A 17,213-nucleotide genomic window follows, 5' to 3' on the forward strand; every position below is an offset into this window, starting at 1 on the left:
GACGTCTTTGCCCAGGCTGTGTGCTGGCACCTTGGCTCCCACACAGCCTCTAACCTCTGGGGTCCTATCCTCTCTCCAGGGTACTGCCGGGAGCCAGGTGTAGGCCTCGCTGCTTCTTCCCAGACTTGGGCAACCTGTCTCTCACCGGAGGGTTCCAAAGCAGGTTGTAGCTGTGGCCTCATTTGACCTTTATCTGGGAACCGTGAGGCGAAGGAGGGATTGGGATTCGCGTTTCACAGAGGTGGGAACTGAGGCACGGGAAAGGTGTGACTTGCCAGGGCTACCTGGTGAGGAAAAGGCAGTGCTTGATGGCAACCCAGGCCTCCTGAGCTCGCCTGCGGGGCTCTTTGTGCAAATACTAACAGCAACAGTGGATGAGTTTATTTGGTGCCTGGCAGCGTGATAAGCTCTTGGCGTGAGATTCATTCAGCCATCGCAACAGCGCTTCACAGCAGGTGCCGCCATTAATTCCACTTTATAGATGAGGAGACCGAGACTCAGAGAGGGGATTTGCGGTCACCCAGCGCCAGCGAGCAGAGCTGAGATTTGAAGGCAGGTTATCCTGACTTTGCTGCACATGCTTCCAACCTAAGCCACAGAGATGATGGGGTGACATTTAAACCCAACCAAGCATGGGGTCCTGCAAAGTGACCAGAGGAGGTGGGGGTGCAGTTGATAACTGGCAGCCCATGTTGCACCAGGGGTGTTCAAACTGAGCCCTCTCGTCAGTTGGCTTCTGCCTGGGTTGAGGTGATTATACTGTAGTATAATCAAGATGGAAAAATTAGTGAGGGCTTCTGGACAGCCCAAGTAGAAAAACAGAGGAGAGTGGGGCTACTTGGGTTGCAGGAAGGTGGGATTCAGAAGCCCTGCCACTCGGGCTCCCTCACTCCCAAGATAGCCTAATTAACGAGAATAATAATGGCAAAATGGTGATAAAGCACTACCGAAGACGGATGTAAAGTATTATCACAACAGCAGCTAAGATCCTCTGAGCACTTGCCTTGTGCTGGGTACCACATGGCCAAGCCCTTTATTTTCTTATTCTTTTATTTCTTTATTCTTGTCCCCATTCTACAAAGGAGGAAATTGAGGCTTAGTCAACTTAGTGAAGCAGTCTGAGAACACACCGATAATAAAGGGAAGACTCAGGATTTAAACCCAGAATCCACAGACACATCTTCCAGGCATCACTACGTTGTGAGTCCAGCAGGTTGGAGCAGGGATATAAAAAAACTGTCTGTGGGTTCATTTATGGGATATTTATGAGAATCCATTTACTGATTCTCAATTTTTCTATGCTCTCTTTCCCAAGAACCCTCTTTTCAAGAGTGGCTTCTTCCACAAACCTTCCCACCTTCCCTTCCTCAGGTGTTCCTTCCCCCTCCTTATGAAGCATTTTCTCTTTGCCCCCGTCCGTACTCAAGAGCATTGCCTTGGAACATCACCTCCAGGACTTGGAATAAATGGGCTATGAGTGATCCTAGAATGTCCAGGAAATAAGCCAGGTGGTTTTCAATTTTCTTTCAACAAAAGAAGAGTGTTACTACTGTTCCTAGTCTTAATCTGCTTGGAGTTGTTGAGAAACGTTTTTTGATAATACAACCCCACGTGATTTTTGTCATATACATTGAAAGCAGTTCAAAGAATTGAGCAACACTGTTTTAATCAAACTCCTCTCATGTCCATCTGCTTATTTGTTGAAAAAGTATACAGAATTTTTTGTAGCACTTAGATCTCAAAAGATGAAAATTAGGTCTCTGATGGGTGCTGAACCCTGCCTCCTTCTAGCAATGAGTAAAGTAATTCACAGATAAAACAACTAACTGGGAAAAAAACTGTCCATTTCATTAAAACATCCATTTCTCAACCAATACTTCTCTGTGTTAAATTATTATTAAAAATTTTAGTAGAATGCATGTGACCATTAATTGTAATGATAATGAAGGGCAGAGTATGTGACCCCAAAATAACCTACTTTGGCCTGTAGATTATTTTGAGCTGAAGGCAGTCACGCCCAGCATACAGACTCAAGAAAAACTTTGACGTCTCCCTTAACCACCTGAAATAGTTAGACGGGGGGTCTGTTCAGAGAGAGAGCTATTACCGGAGATAACTTTTATCTGAATACCCTAACCGTATGGCAGGGCAAACATCTAACTACCAAACACCTCCTCTTCTTATTGTCCTGTGAATTACCCTCCACCCCTTTGAAGCCCCAGGCCACTGTCCCATTCCTTAGCTCAGGGTGGCATAGAAGTGTCAGCAGCTGGATTTGGCCTTGGTTCTCATTATTTTTATGGAACTCCCATACATACATAATTAAATTTGTTTTTCTCCTGTTACTCTGTCTTACATCAATTTAATCAATAGGCCAACCAAAAGAACCCAGAAGGGTAGAGAAAAAAGTGTTCCTCCCCTACAATAACAATCTAAAAGATTATTTTTAATATTTAGTGCCTTACGGTCAAGGGGGAATTTGAAAAAAAATTTAATCAAGATACATATTGTTGATGCAAAGAAGCACATCTCTCTCCTTGCCTGTCCTACCTCATCCCCACTTGTCAGCTTCAAGAAAGCTTTGCTGGCCTCCTAACTATTCCTCTAACACACCAGCACCTTTCCTACCCCAGGGCCTTTGCACATGCTGTCCCTCTGTCTGGATTGCTCATCCCCCTAGACATAACTATGGGTGCCTCTCTTACCCCCTGCAATCTTCTCTAAGTCACCTTTTCAGTAAGATCTTCTCTGACCTCTGTGTCTAAAATTTCTCTCCCTCCCTCTCAATCCTTTATATTCCCTGCCTGGCTTTTCTCTCCCTTAGCACCATCCTCTTCTTCTTATAAGGACACAGGGCTTACTGGATTAGAGCTGACCCTCATGACTTCATTTAACTTAGTCATCTCTGTAAAGACCCTATTTCCAAATACAGTCACATTCTGAGGTCCTGGCAGTGAGGCTTCAACATATCAATTTGGGGGGTGTGGACACAATTCAGCCCATAATACGTGGGAAGCTTCACTTTAACCAGTTCCCCCAGCTCTATGCTTATGATGGTGCACTTTATGTCTGTATGCTCTGCTTCAAGAAAGGTGTGAGTGGTACATGGTTTTTAAAAATTCTATAACTCAGTACAAACAAAAAGGTTTGGAGTCCTCTCAGGTTGAAGTTGCTCTGATTAAAAATTATAGTGTAGGGCTTCCCTGGTGGCGCAGTGGTTGAGAGTCCGCCTGCCGATGCAGGGGACGCGGGTTCGTGCCCCGGTCCGGGAGGATCCCACATGCCACGGAGCGGCTGGGCCTGTGAGCCATGGCCGCTGAACCTGCGCGTCCGGAGCCTGTGCTCCACAACGGGAGAGGCCACAACAGTGAGAGCCCCGCGTATCGCAAAAAAAAAAAAAAAAATCATAGTGTATCTTCCGAGGCTGTGGAGTGACGTGCCGCATAAACCCTCGCGGCTGCGAACAGTCAGAGGAAGGGAGGGCCCACTAGGTGCCGCATCCAGATTCTGGGGCAGAGCCGACGGCAGGTTGGGGATGAGAGCTGGCCAGTCAGGTTTGCCCCACCATCAGCAGATACCCCTCCTGCCAACCCTCCCATATGGCCATCTCCAGACCCTGATATGCCCGTTTTCGAGATGGTGCAACCTGAGGCTTGAGAACGGAAGGGATTCACCCAGGGAGGCATCCTGGCTCTTCGGCTCTGCATGCACTCACCCCTGACTCAGCCTGGTCACGCTGGCCTATCCCGCAGGCCTCGCATCACCCCACCCTGGCAGGGCCGTTTGTCTTCCTCCTGCTAAGTGAGGTGTGAAATGGGCCAAGAGCCTACAGGCAGGGCACAGACCAGCCAGCCCTCCCAGGCAGCCTGCCCAGCCCACGTGCCCCTTGGCCCAGCACCTTGTGACTGGGTACAGCCTGGGTGCCTGGGAGGGATAAGGGAGTGGGCTTAGGAGAGGCCTACAGGGGTCAGAGGAGCCTGGTTTGCTGTGTGACCTTGCTGGGCCCCTTTGCCACTCTGGGCCCTGGCATCCTCTCCTCTGATTCCTCTCTACCCAGGATGGGCCCCGGGAGAGTCACACTGAGGATGAGCGAAAAGCAACAGAGACACCCATCCTTGTGGCCATAACAGCCCCTTCAATGGGTACCACCCTTTACAGTTTGCAAGTTACCCTCCCGTCCATCAGGGTACCGCTAAGCCCAGTACCTAGGGGGTAGCTGAGACCCAGCAACAGGAAGGGATACATTCAAGGTCCCACACCTGGCCTGTGGGACCCTAAGGCCCCAGTGCAGACTCCAGGTGCAACCTGGGGGCTCCCAGACTCCCTCAGTGCCGCTTGGGAGGAGGGAGAGTGCTGGCGTTATTTCTGGCATTTCCAGAGAAATAGTGGACCTTCTGTCAGCCAGCACCAGGATTTCTCAGGTATGCCAAGATTCCTTAGGAAGGTTGATAAGTTCCCTGGAATTCCCAAGGGATTCCTGCAGCTTCCTCAGAGACACTGACATTCTTTTTTTTTTTTGCATGTATTTTTTTTAAATTGAAGTATAGTTGATTTACAATGTCATGTTAATTTCTGGTGTACAGCAAAGTGATTCAGTTATACATATATATTCTTTTTCATATTTTTTTCCATCATGGTTTATTACAGGACACTGAATATAGGTCCCTGTGCTATGCAGTAGAGCCTTGTTGTTTATCTATTTTATATATGGTAGTTTGTATCTGCTAATCCCAAACTCCTAATTTATCCCTTCCCCACCCCCTTTCCCCTTTGGTAACCATAAGTTTGTTTTCTATGTCTATGAGTCTGTTTCTGTTTTGTAAACAAATTAATTTGTATCATATTTTATTTTTTTTTCATTTCTCTTTAGTTGAAAATTTTATTCAGTGTGTTTACTCTGACATCAAATTCACCATTGGTCTCAAAGAAATTGCAAGAAATGTTCAGGTCATCATAGCATGAACAACTATCTTAGTTTGGCCAGGACTGAGAGGATTTCTGGGAGAAGGGTCGTTCAGGGCTGAGACCAGAATATTCCCAGGCTAATGGGACAAGGTGATCACCCTCCTGGGTATCATATTTCAGATTCCACATATAAGTGATATCATATGGTATTTGTCTTTCTCTTTCTGACTTCACTTAGTATGATAATCTCTAGGTCCATCCATAATGGCATAATTTCATTCTTTTTGCGGCTGAATAATATTCCATTGTACATATATACCACATCTTCTTTATCCATTCATCTGTCGATGGACTTTTTGGTGGCTTCCATGTCTTGGCTATTGTAAGTAATGCTGCTGTGAACATTGGGGTGCATGGATCTTTTCGAATTATAATTTTCTCCAGATTATGCCCAGGAGTGGGATTGCTGGGTCATATGGCAATTCTATTTTTAGTTTTTGAAGGAACCTCCATACTGTTCTCCATAGTGGCTGCACCAACATACATTCCCACCAACAGCGTAGGAGGGTTCTGTTTTCTCCACACCTTCTCCAGAATTTGCTATTTCTGACATGCTTATGGAACACTGGTATTTCTGAGGAAACACTGAGCTGTCAGGAAACACTGAGAATTCTTTTAGAAACAAATAAAAAGGCTCTCAGAAAGAGAGATTTCACAAGGAAAAGTCAGCATTTCGGAGTGTCCCCTCAGTTCCCATAGGAATTTCAAGATGTCTCTGAGGAACAATGAGATACTCACAGGAGGGCTGACAGTCTTCCCAAGTCAGTGATTCTCTCCAAGAAAATTGAGAGACTTCACAGAGAGGGAGCTTAGAATAGGGAGCTAACTTACGGGGGGCTGAGGTTGCCTTGGGGAAAGATGTGGCCTCTTCCCAGAACTTTGCAGATGTGCACATGGAGACAGGATCACACCAGAGACCCCTGACACACACACACACACACACACACACACACACACACACACACACAGTCACATACACAGACACAAGGCACACACATACAGACACTCAGGCACACACACATGGATTCATAGTTCTTTTATTTATTCAACAAATTTTTTTTTTTTTGGCTGCGCTGGTTCTTCGTTGCTGTGTGCGGGCTTCTCATTGTGGTGGCTTCTCTTGTTGCGGAGCATTGGCTCTAGGCACGTGGGCTTCAGTAATTGCAGCATGTGCGCTCAGTAGCTGCGGTGCGCAGGCTCAGTAGTTGTGGCACACGGACTTAGTTGCTCCGTGGCATGTGGGATCTTCCCAGACCCCGGCTCGAATCTGTGTCCCCTGCATTGGCAGGCGGATTCTTAACCACTGGATCACCAGGGAAGTCCTATTCAACAAATATTGAGCCAGCCACTACAGAGTTGTTCCTGGAGATACATTGGGGAACAAGACAGAGAAGGATGAGTAGATGGTTGCACGGATAGATGGGTGGGAGGATGGGTAGCTGGGAGGATGGATGGATGACGAGTGGGTGGATAGTTGGATGGATGCAAGGATGGATGGACATACGGATGGAGGAATGGATTGAAGGGTGAAAAGATAAACTGACAAAGACTTTTGTGGACTACCCTGAAAACCTAAGCTTGTTTCACTAGATGAAGTCTGAAAATGCATGCCTACATAATTTAAGAGCAATGAGCTAAGGGTTAATCAGATTCTGTAGCACTATATCTCAAACAGGCCATTCTCTAAAAAGATGTCCAGAGCCTGGGCTGCGCCCAATCACCACCTTAAAGGTGATCTCTGATGTCATTACTTCATGATTGAGAAGGATGCTGTAATCACAGATAGGTGCTATAACTCAGGAGTGCTACAGTTAAATTTCATTATGAGTTTTAAAAGATAGGCAGGCTAGCCTGAGAACCCAACTGCCTGGTATCTGAGATCCTTTGTAGTTCTCAGATTCTGAATTCAACAACTTAGCATAGAGATCACAAACTTAAATGCCTATTGCGGTAAGAATTTAGGATAAATTAGTAAGGGAGCCCGGTTTAAGAGAAGTACAGCATACAAGTTCAATTTCATTTTTAGGGAGGCAATAGAGAGTGGTGGGGTCTGTGGCAAACTGGACAGCATATGCCTTATCTGAAGAGGGCAGCTCCTCTTCAGCTCCAGTTGACTGTGGCCACGTGGGAAGGTGGGCCCAGTCTTGTCAATTTTCTGTATTTTAAAGAGAAAATGGAAATTTGAATTTTTAAAACTGTAAAGTTTTAAAAGACTGTCCTTGAAAAAGAAAACACACCTATGGACCTCATTTGGGCTGCAACCTACTATTCTGCAACCTCTATCTTGGAAGCTGATTTCTAAGAGGAAATGCCCTCTATGTGCCTTAAATCGTCACAAAGAATGTGAAAAACACCACCTGTTTGTGAGGTGGCAGAAGCCCTGCTGGTGAGGGGGTTGAATGTCCTCTAGCCCATCTCTTTCTTTCACTCACTGCATCCTCACAGCAACTCTATTTTACATATTACACATGAGAGGCACAGAGACCTTATGTAAATTAGGCAAGGTCACACAGCCAGGAAGCAGTGGTGCTGGGATTCAAGCAATCTGTGTTTTTAATATTATAGTAATTTGAGTTAGTATATGCCAAGTACTTAGGCTAGTCCCTGGAGTGGAGGAAACCTTTTGTAACCATTAGCCATAATTGTCATTATTTCAAATGTCCCTGTTCCCTTCCCCAGCCTGCTCTCTGCAGTGATAGAAGCCATGCTGAAACAGATCCTGCAGAGCTCTCTACCCAACGTGGTGAGTTTGACAAAGTGGGTCCCAGGCAGACCCTAGAGATTAGCTGGAAAGGCTTTGCAGCTGGAGGCACAGAGATGCAACGAGGGTAGAGAGAAGCAGCCAGGCAGGCGATTTTGTCTTTGGACTCTCCAGCCTCCCAGAGCTTTGCCGTCCTGTCCTTTGTCCAGGTCCCTGCTCCTGGGTAAGGGACACTTACTGAGGGACTAATGTGTGCTAAGCAGTTTACACCTGTGGGAGAGGATGATTTCTATTGTGTTTGTAAAAGCCTCTGATAGAACCACTCAGTTTTATACAACCAGTCAGAGGTTGGGCTGGGCTGGAAGGCGGGAGACCTCTGCTCATCTGTGTTTCAGCTGTGCTCAGTGGTCCGATTCTGGTTCCACATCACCAATCAACAGCTGAGCATCCTGAAAAGTAAGTTGCGTTATGGACCTGACTTGCTCTCTGGCTTAGACTACTGCAGTAGCCACACACCCACTCCTGTTTTCTCCCTTTCATGGCTTGCAGAGAAGTATTTGAATCACACCTCTGCTCAGAGTCTTCTGTAGGAGGATCAAGTTCAAACCCCCAAGGTTGGCAGTCAAGGTCTTTCCTGCAACTTCCCCAGCCTTATTCTGCTCTGTCCCCCTCATGCTGCTTCAGCCAGCTGATCTCAATCATCCCATAGGCTCCAGGCCCTTTTGAGACATTATATCTTTGCTCCAAGTGACTTCCCACACCCTCCTTCTGCACCTGGAAAATTCCTGCACCCCGTCAAGGTGTGACTCCAATGGTTAATTCCCCCCAAAGCCTTTGCAGACCTCTCCAGGTAGAATGAATCCCTCCTCAGGACTCCCACGCACACCTTATCCATCACTTGTACCAGACTGTGTAGTACTTGTCTGCTCCTTGGCTGTTTCTTCCACTAGAACAGAAGCTCCTTGACAGCAGGGATTCTGTATTATATTCTTTCTTGTGTTTGTCTCACAGTTCCTGGTTAGGCACAGAGGAGGCACTCCAAATATACTTTGCTGGAACTGGAGATGAAAGAGAAGAACATCGATGAATGGAACAAAGGACAAAAGTATAAATATAAATAAGTGGAAATATGTATGGAAGAGTAGGTGGATAGATGGATGGATGGGTGGATGGATAAATACAAGGAAGTGTGAACCGAATATGATGGAAGGAGGGAAAAATGGAAGAAAGGGAATATAAGTGGATTTATGGATAGATGGAAAGACAAAGAAAAGAGATAAAATGATTGATGGATATAAGAGAAACTGGAAAGATGAAAGATGATGGAGGGATGGAGGGATAGATGGATGAATGGATGGAAAGAAGAATGGATAAAATCATGAAAGAAGGAAGAGAGGATGGTTGGATAAAAGTATGAATGGGTGAAAGGGTACATATATAGACAGGTGGGTGGTGGATGAATGGAAGGAAAGAAGGGTCTATTACTCTTGTGTGGGAAGATGGATGGTGGAGAGGTGTGTATAGACAATATATGTATTAACTGAATGGGTGAAGGAAGAAAAAAGGAAATTATAGAGATGGATGGAAGGTAGGGCTTCCCTGGTGGCGCAGTGGTTGAGAGTCTGCCTGCCGATGCAGGGGACACGGGTTCGTGCCCTTGTCCGGGAAGATCCCACATGCTGCGGAGCGGCTGGGCCCGTAAGCCATGGCCGCTGAGCCTGCGCGTCCGGAGCCTGTGCTCCGCAACGGGAGAGGCCACAACAGTGAGAGGCCCGCGTACCCCCCAAAAAAAAAAAAAATTAAACAAACAATCAAACTAGTTACTTGGCATCACAGTACATGGGGACCCCAGAATGGAGGAGTGGTTCAGGCTGGTCTTAAATGCATCCTTCCCCTCTGAGCTTCTTTTAAGCATTAACATGATACTGCCAGCCCCCTCTAACTAATGGGAAGTCCTGATTTATGGGGAATGTGCTTTGCTCCACAAAGTAAGAACTTCAGGGACCTTGGGACTAACAGCCCCTGTGCTCCCAGCACTCAGCTGTTCAGGATAAAATTCAAAAGTCCAGATTTTAGGAACAGCTCTGCCACCAGCATCCTGTACGACCTGGGCAAAGCCATTCACATCTCTGAGTCTTCTCTTCCTTGTCTATGGTCCCTATATTGCGAGGTTGTTGTGAGGATTAAATGAGAGGCGCAGAACTTGGTGTAGTAGGTGCTCAGTTAACGTGGGCTTTCTGGTTTTTCCCAGGACAAACACTTCCCGGCCTCTTTCATTAACTGGCTGACTGAACGTAAGTTTTTTCTTCTCATACCTACCCCCACTGTCTCCCAGTCCCCACTCCATCTTCATGTTGAACTCTTCTTCCTCAAGAGTCCTGAAAGCAGGTGTGAAATCTTGGAACCACAGAGAGCCCACCGGACACAGATTCCATGCTTTGATCAATATCGAGCACTGAAGCTGGCTTCGTGGACACCGGCTCCCCAGGGACCAGTGTCACAGCAGGTTCCTGAGATCGCTCATTCCATAGTGATGACTGTGACGGTGGGAGTACAGGCTGTCTTATTCCATAGTGACTCTGGCTAGAGAGAGATGTCTGGAGCAGCCCGTTCCATAGTGATGAGTGTTAGAGTGGGTTCCCGGGACAGCCCACTCCAGAGTCAGCAGTGTCGAGGTGGAGCTCCTTAACTAACCTACTCCATGGCGAAGAGTTCTGTCATGACATTCCTGGAATCACCTACTCTATAATGATTAATCTTTTAGTGAAATTGTTGAAATTTTTTACTCCATAATGATCCGTGTTATGGGATTCCTGGGCTATCTCACCCTGGAGGGAAGAGTACGTGACGGATTCCTAAAATATTTCACTGTGCTGGTCAGTTAATTGGAATATCTCATTCCGTTAGGTTTCTAGGCCAGTCCCTTTCCTTGGTGAGGCTGTTCTTCACATTATGGTTAAGTTTCCAGCCTATCCCGCTTTATGGTAAAGAGCATTGTGGTGCGATCCTTGAGATGTTCCACTAATCTAGTGTGAGGAGCTTTCCAGTAGAGCCAACTGATTTCTGAGTCTTAAAGGAATTTGTTTAATCATTGTGCTTCCATTCCATCCCCAAACCCCCTATGCCCTCTGTGGGGGCCTGGGCTGGACAAAGAAGGAGAGCTCTCCTGGCCAAGCTTCTGGATTGTCATCAATAACCTCTTTCAAGCCGCCTCTACCTCCTCTGGGCTTCTCAGCGAGACTGGGTCCCAAGCAGGAAGGAGATGGGATCCCTGCCAAGCAGGAGGGGCAGCCTATAGTCTCCCTGTGGAGCCAGGGAGGGCCTGACTTATCCGTGAGCCCTCTTGCTGCTTCCCTGGAATTCTCCATGATTATTGCGAAAGCCAGAGAAGATGACCAGAAAGATGCCCTGGCCTGGGCATCCGGAGACCTGGGTTCAAATCCCAGTTCAGCTACCAGCTCTCTGGTGATCCTATAGCAGTCCCATCCTCTCTCTGGACCTCTCTTCTCCCATCTATAAAACATGCACAGTCTCTAAAGATCTTTCCGTCAATGATGAGTGCTGGGGAAATGGGAGCGGGACAGGACCAGAGGCCAGAGAGGCCCTTGACAAAACTGTGGCTGCCACAGGTCCTTCTCATGGTGGCATCTTCTAATGTCTCTCTTTGCTGTCAGTTGCAGAGACCCCGCAGTCCTCTCATCACCAGGATCAGCTTGGGAACGCTGCCAGGACCACGGTAAGGATGTTAAGCCCAGGAGACGCACTGCGGAGCTCTCTGACCCCATCTCGAGAAACTGCCATCTTGGTTTACCCACCATTGATCTCTCACAGCCAAGCCGCAAACAGTCCCTTCGTTAGAGCTTGGGTTTGCATTCGCTCAAAACTGATCAGGTGAAACACCTCTCCAGGGTGGGTACTGACTGAGGCAGAAAAGCCTCTAAGAACCCAACCAAAAGAGTGATGCTCTAATGGGGGAGGGACAGGAGTGAGCATCCTCCCCCTTCAGGCAGTTGGTCTGATTTGCAGCCTAGGGTCTGCGTATTTCTGAGGACCACTGAGGCCGAGGAGACGTTCCACCCAGTACGGCAACGGCATTCCAGTGAGATGCATGAGCCGGGCTGAAGGACTGGCTCCAAGCTGTTTAGGACTCAGAATCAATAGGTGCTACTAGCGAAGCTGCCTGTAACCCTCTAATCCTGTATCCCCCAATCCTGCTCCTCTGTACTCTGCCTTCCTTTCCTGTATAAGAAAATTGCTCCAAAGCCGCTTTTTCAGTGTATAAGGTACACTTCAGCATCTGCCTAGAAAGGATGAAATTGAAGCGTAAGATAATACACACTGAGAATTCCAGAAGGTCAGAATCCTGGCCTCAAGGGCCCTGGGAATCCCAGGGCCTTCCCAGTGGGTGGGAATGTCGGGCCTGCTGGTCCCACACAATTGAAGCCCTGAACCCTTTCTTCGCACGAGACTTTCATGGTGCAGTTGTGTGCTTCGGCGAGTGGGTGACCCCTGTTGTGGCACTTTGGTGTGCAGTGAAGGGGACAGCTTTGGAGTCAGGTAGACCTCGGTTCAAATGCTACCCTTCCCACTGACTCTGAACCTCAGTTTCTTCTTCTGCAAAATGGGCGTGAGAATAGTGGCTATTTTATAGGATAATCCTGAGACAATGCATGAGGAAAGCCTAGATGCAGAGCCTGGGACAGTGTCACAAACTGCGTCCACCGGTGGGTGGTCCAAAAACTGCGAGGCAGAGGGAAGAACTGGTGCAGAGATGTGGAGGGAAAATGCAAAGGGCTGTGAGAACACACTGTCAACCCCCCTCCCCGCTTCACTCCTGCTCCCCATAGATGAGTTCCCACAATCACAGGGGCTGGAGACTCCATGAGCTTCAGTCACCCTCCTCTCCACTCCCCACAACCCCCGTACCCCCTACCCTCCTGGCCCCATGAGGAGGGAGTAAGAAGAATCCATGGGGTTGGCCCAGGTTGGGTGATAGATGTGCAGTTCCCATAGGACACCACAAGGTGGCGCCATGACCCTGCAGATTCATGTTTCTTACACTGTGAAGATAATTTGTACAAAGCAGCATTTTTTTTTTTTTTTTTTTTAATGCAGGGTACTGTGCTGAGCACTTGGCTTTCACGATCTCGTTTAATTTTTCAAAGCCATCTCTCAAGGTCAGTGTAATTAGCTTCATCTTAAAGATGGGAAACTGAGGCTCAGAGAAGTGATGCTACTAAACGTGTAGGTTGGGAGTCAGAACTCTTGGGCTCAGAGCCCAGTTCTTCAGTCTACTGAGACACTTAACTTCAGTCTCCCCATCTGAAAAATAGGGATAATAATAGCAATACCATTACGGTAGGTAATAGACCTTAGCTTTGTTTATTCTTAGTCTCTGCCCAGCCCTGTGCTGTTCTCCTTACCTGGGCCATTCCATGTGGTCCTCACAACCATCCTTGGAAGTAACCCTAACCCTGTTTTGCAGATGAGGAAATTGAGGCTCAGAGAGGCTCGCTGCCTAGCCGACTCGCACACAGCTGGAAGGAGGTAGAGTGAATTAGGACCCAGGCCTTCTGGCAGAGCAGGAGGCTGGAAGAGGGAGGGTGTCCAGGGCCTCAGGGAGGAGGGATGCCCTAGGTTCTCGTTCTGACCCAGCACTACCCTGCCACATCCTTGCTGAGTCCCCCGTGTTGCTCTGGCCTCAGTTTCCCCACTGGTACCACAGGGAATTGGAATTCAGGAAGCTGGGCCTCTTCACCACTACCTGGTTCTACAACTCTATCCTGGGGGTGGGGGGACTCATGGGGTGGCAGCCAAGAGACCACAGGTCGGGCCATTGGGAACCCGCAGTGACGGGAGGGGCCCAAGCCCCCAGGGCTCTCCCCACACTCCACACAAAGCGACCCCAGAGCCCAGTCCTCTCTAGGCCTCCCTCGTGCCCCTTGGGCCCCGGCCTGAAGACACCCTGACTCTGGTGGCTCATGTGCCCTTCTGGCCCAGTGACACATGTGACAGCATTTGTTTTGTCAACCTCCTTTTGCCAGCACCATCTCTGTGAACACCCCGAGGGTTTCCACGGGCCTGGAGAAGAGTCACGTGGAGCCAGATGCAGGGACAAAGAAGGGAGAGAAGAGGGAATTGGAGTGGCCTTTGGTTCTTCCCCAAGTCTCTGCGGGGCCAGGTGTCCCTGGTCCAGAATCAGTGATCCCGGGGAGGCCTCCAGGCACCAAAGGACCTGCCGTGGGAGACTCTCGGGATACACCACCACCACGACGTTCCTTCCTTCAGGCAGCAAATACATGCAGGTCACATCTATGTGAATCTGATTTATGCAAATCTGAAACAGGGTCTTGCAAAATACAAATGAAGTTTCATGTTGGGAACAGAAAGTTAATTTTTCTCATTGTTAAGAATGCACAGCTGAACACGTCTCAGGCTCTCCCTCCTAAGGAAGAATCAAGGCTCCTCTCTTAATGCCACATTCCCTCCAGCTCCCTCCTCCCCTCCCTCTCCCGCTTCACAGCCAGGTTTCCCCAGAGCTGGGCTTCTCAGCCTGGAACAGCTGCAAAACGCCTGGGGCTCTTGTTAAAATGCAGGTTCTGGTGGGTTGGTCTGGGCCAGGGCCTGAGATTCTGCATTTCCTCAAAGCTCCCTGGAGACGCTGATGTTACTCACCCACAGGTCACCCCTTGAGCAGCACACTTGCTTGGGACACGTTTACCCCTCTGCCCGCCCAGTTTCACTGGTCACCCTACCAGCTCAGTGCTCACCAGGACGTCAACAATCTCCATGTGGAAGAAACCAGCGGGCCCTTTTCAGCCTCATCTTACTTGATGGCAGCACAGACATCACTTCCTCCTCCTTGAAACCGGCTCTTCCTTGGCCATCCTTCCCTGCCTGTCCTCCTGCCCTGCCCACCATTCTATCTCTGCCGCCTTTGCAGGCATAATGTTTTCATATTGGCCAATCAGTGTATTCCTTCACCCCAGCCACTGTGATTGGCTCAGAGCTCGGCATGTAACCCCAGCCGGACCAATGCAGATCAGCCCTAGACTTTGGAAGAGGTATTAGGAGAGAGATAATGCTCTTTCTGCTAAGGTTGTTAAGAGAGAACGTGAGCCTGGTGTCGTCTCTGCTACCCCTTGGGGAGAGTCGGTTTGAGAATGAAGCCAATGAAGAAGGTAGAGCCAAGTCACAGACAGAAACTGTCCTGAAACTTTCCTTTGAGCACTTGGATTCAGCCGTGCCTGAAATCCATTGACCTTTGAGTTAACGGGAGCCAATGACTCCCTTTTGCACTTAAATCAGTTTGGGTGTGTTTTCCATTACAAATAACACAAATAATCCTGACAGATGCAATTGACAAACACATTGCAGCTCATTCTGTGTAAACCATCCTGGGAAACAAGAGATGAATCTCAGACAGACCTCGGCCTCTCAGAGTTGACAATCGTGTGTGTGCGCGCGTGTGCGTGTGTGTGGAAAAGGAAGAGACTTATTCAAAAACCACAAGGCAGGAAAGTAAGAAGGGCCAGTGGGGTGGATCATTGAGGGTCTCGTAGGGGATGTTCCCTGAAGGGTGGGGGAGATTTTTTTTTTTAACATCTTTATTGGAGTATAATTGCTTTACAATGTTTTGTTAGTTTCTGCTGTATAACAAAGTGAATCAGCTATATGTATACATATATATCCCCATATCCCCTCCCTCTTGTGTCTCCCTCCCACTGTCCCTATCCCACCCCTCTAGGTGGTCACAAAGCACCGAGCTGATCTCCCTGTGCTGTGCGGCTGCTTCCCACTAGCTATCTATTTTACATTTGGTAGTGTATATATGTCCATGCAACTCTCTCACTTCATCCCAGCTTACCCTTCCCCCTCCCCGTGTCCTCAAGACCATTCTCTACGTCTGCGCCTTTATTCCTCTCCTGCCAGATGGGAGAGATTTGCAGGGTGTGACATCGTCAGACCTGGCTCTGGGTACAGGGAGGAGTTGGTGCAAAGTAGGTCCAGGAAGCCAGAGAGGAGGCCCTGGGGATCGTCCAGAGAGACAAGAAGCCTGAGAATGATAGTGAGAGAGACCCCACAAGACATGTGTCCCATGAGGAAAGGCAAAGAGTTCTGCTATTTTCTCTGCATTTCCTCCTCTTTAATTCAGTGGCCACCATGTAAGGCTCCAGGACGTTTTATTCTCCTTTTTATTCAGTGCATCCCCAGTGCCTCCCAGCCAGGATCAGCATCTGATTTTCGAGAGGAGGTTCAGAGAGCTGACTTGCCTAAAATCACCACCTGTAAGAAGTAGGGTCAGGAAAGAGATCCTGTCCTTTTTCTGACCCTTAATCCTTCCCCTGGGCAGAGTTAGCTTTTCTGAGTACCCACCATGTGCCAGACACTGGGCTAACTGCTTTCAGGCTTAAACCTCACCTAATCCTCACACCAACTTTATCAAATGCACTATCGTGAGCTCTACTTTGCAAATGAGGAATGGAGGTTCAGAGAGACTATGTAACTTGCCCAAGGTCACACAGCTGGTCAGCAGCAGGGTTAGGGCTCCAGCTGAAGTCTGGCTAATTGTCGAAAGCCCTGTGAGACAAACACACTCAAAGCTACCCCAAGTTTGGGGATTCTGCCAACATCGGTCTTTTGTATTATCTGTATTATCTCCAGCTACACCATAATGTCATATTGTTTCTTCTTTCATGTCCCAAAGTGCTCAATTCAACCCAATTCAGTGTTTATGAAAGGCCTTCCTCAGGACCAGGCTCTGTGCCAGGGACAGAAGCCAAGGCAGGAAGAGGGAAATTTCTGACCATTTGCATGAAGCTTTCAATGTACAGAACATTTTCAAGAACATTACCTGCTTTGGGGAAAATAGTTGTCAGTATGTATGTTTGCCTCCACCCACTGCTGGTGGGCACTGAAGGTGGGCACACACGGGTGCTCTTTGGGACCCCAGAGCCTGGCATGGGGCAGGGCCAGAATAGAAGTTCCAAACAAATGTGATGAATGAATGGATGATGGGATGAGTGGATGGATGGAAGGATGGGAGGATGGAGGGACGGGTGGATGGAAGGATGGGAGGATGGATGGATGGGTGGATGGAATTCTGGGAGGATGGATGGATGGATGGATGGATGGAATTCTGGATTCTTCTTGCTAGATTCTGGGTCTCATCCCCTACATTCATCTGTTCAGCCAGTTGGTCAAACTTGATTAAGTTGCTCTTTTCACTTTAATTCAATGTAGTGCTTATTGGGACCTACCGCAAGCCAGGCCCTAGCTGGCTCCTGGGGACACAAAGATGGCAGAACCGTGGTCCCTGACCTGAAGGAGACCCAGTCTAGCAGAGGGGAAAGGGCTAACACACATTCCTTCAGCCAACAAACTTTTATGGAGTGCCGCCTCTGACACAGAGTGATGCTAGGGAAACGGAGATGGACCAGAGTGCTTCCTGCCCTTGAAGGGCTCAGACAGTCCAAGAGGGATGTCAGTGATTAACATGTAAATGACAGTGTGATGTAAGTGGCTCAGAGCATGGGCTCTGGGATCA

The sequence above is a fragment of the Pseudorca crassidens genome, chromosome 15 (genome assembly GCF_039906515.1).
Source record: "Pseudorca crassidens isolate mPseCra1 chromosome 15, mPseCra1.hap1, whole genome shotgun sequence".
NCBI classification, from domain to species: domain Eukaryota; kingdom Metazoa; phylum Chordata; class Mammalia; order Artiodactyla; family Delphinidae; genus Pseudorca; species Pseudorca crassidens.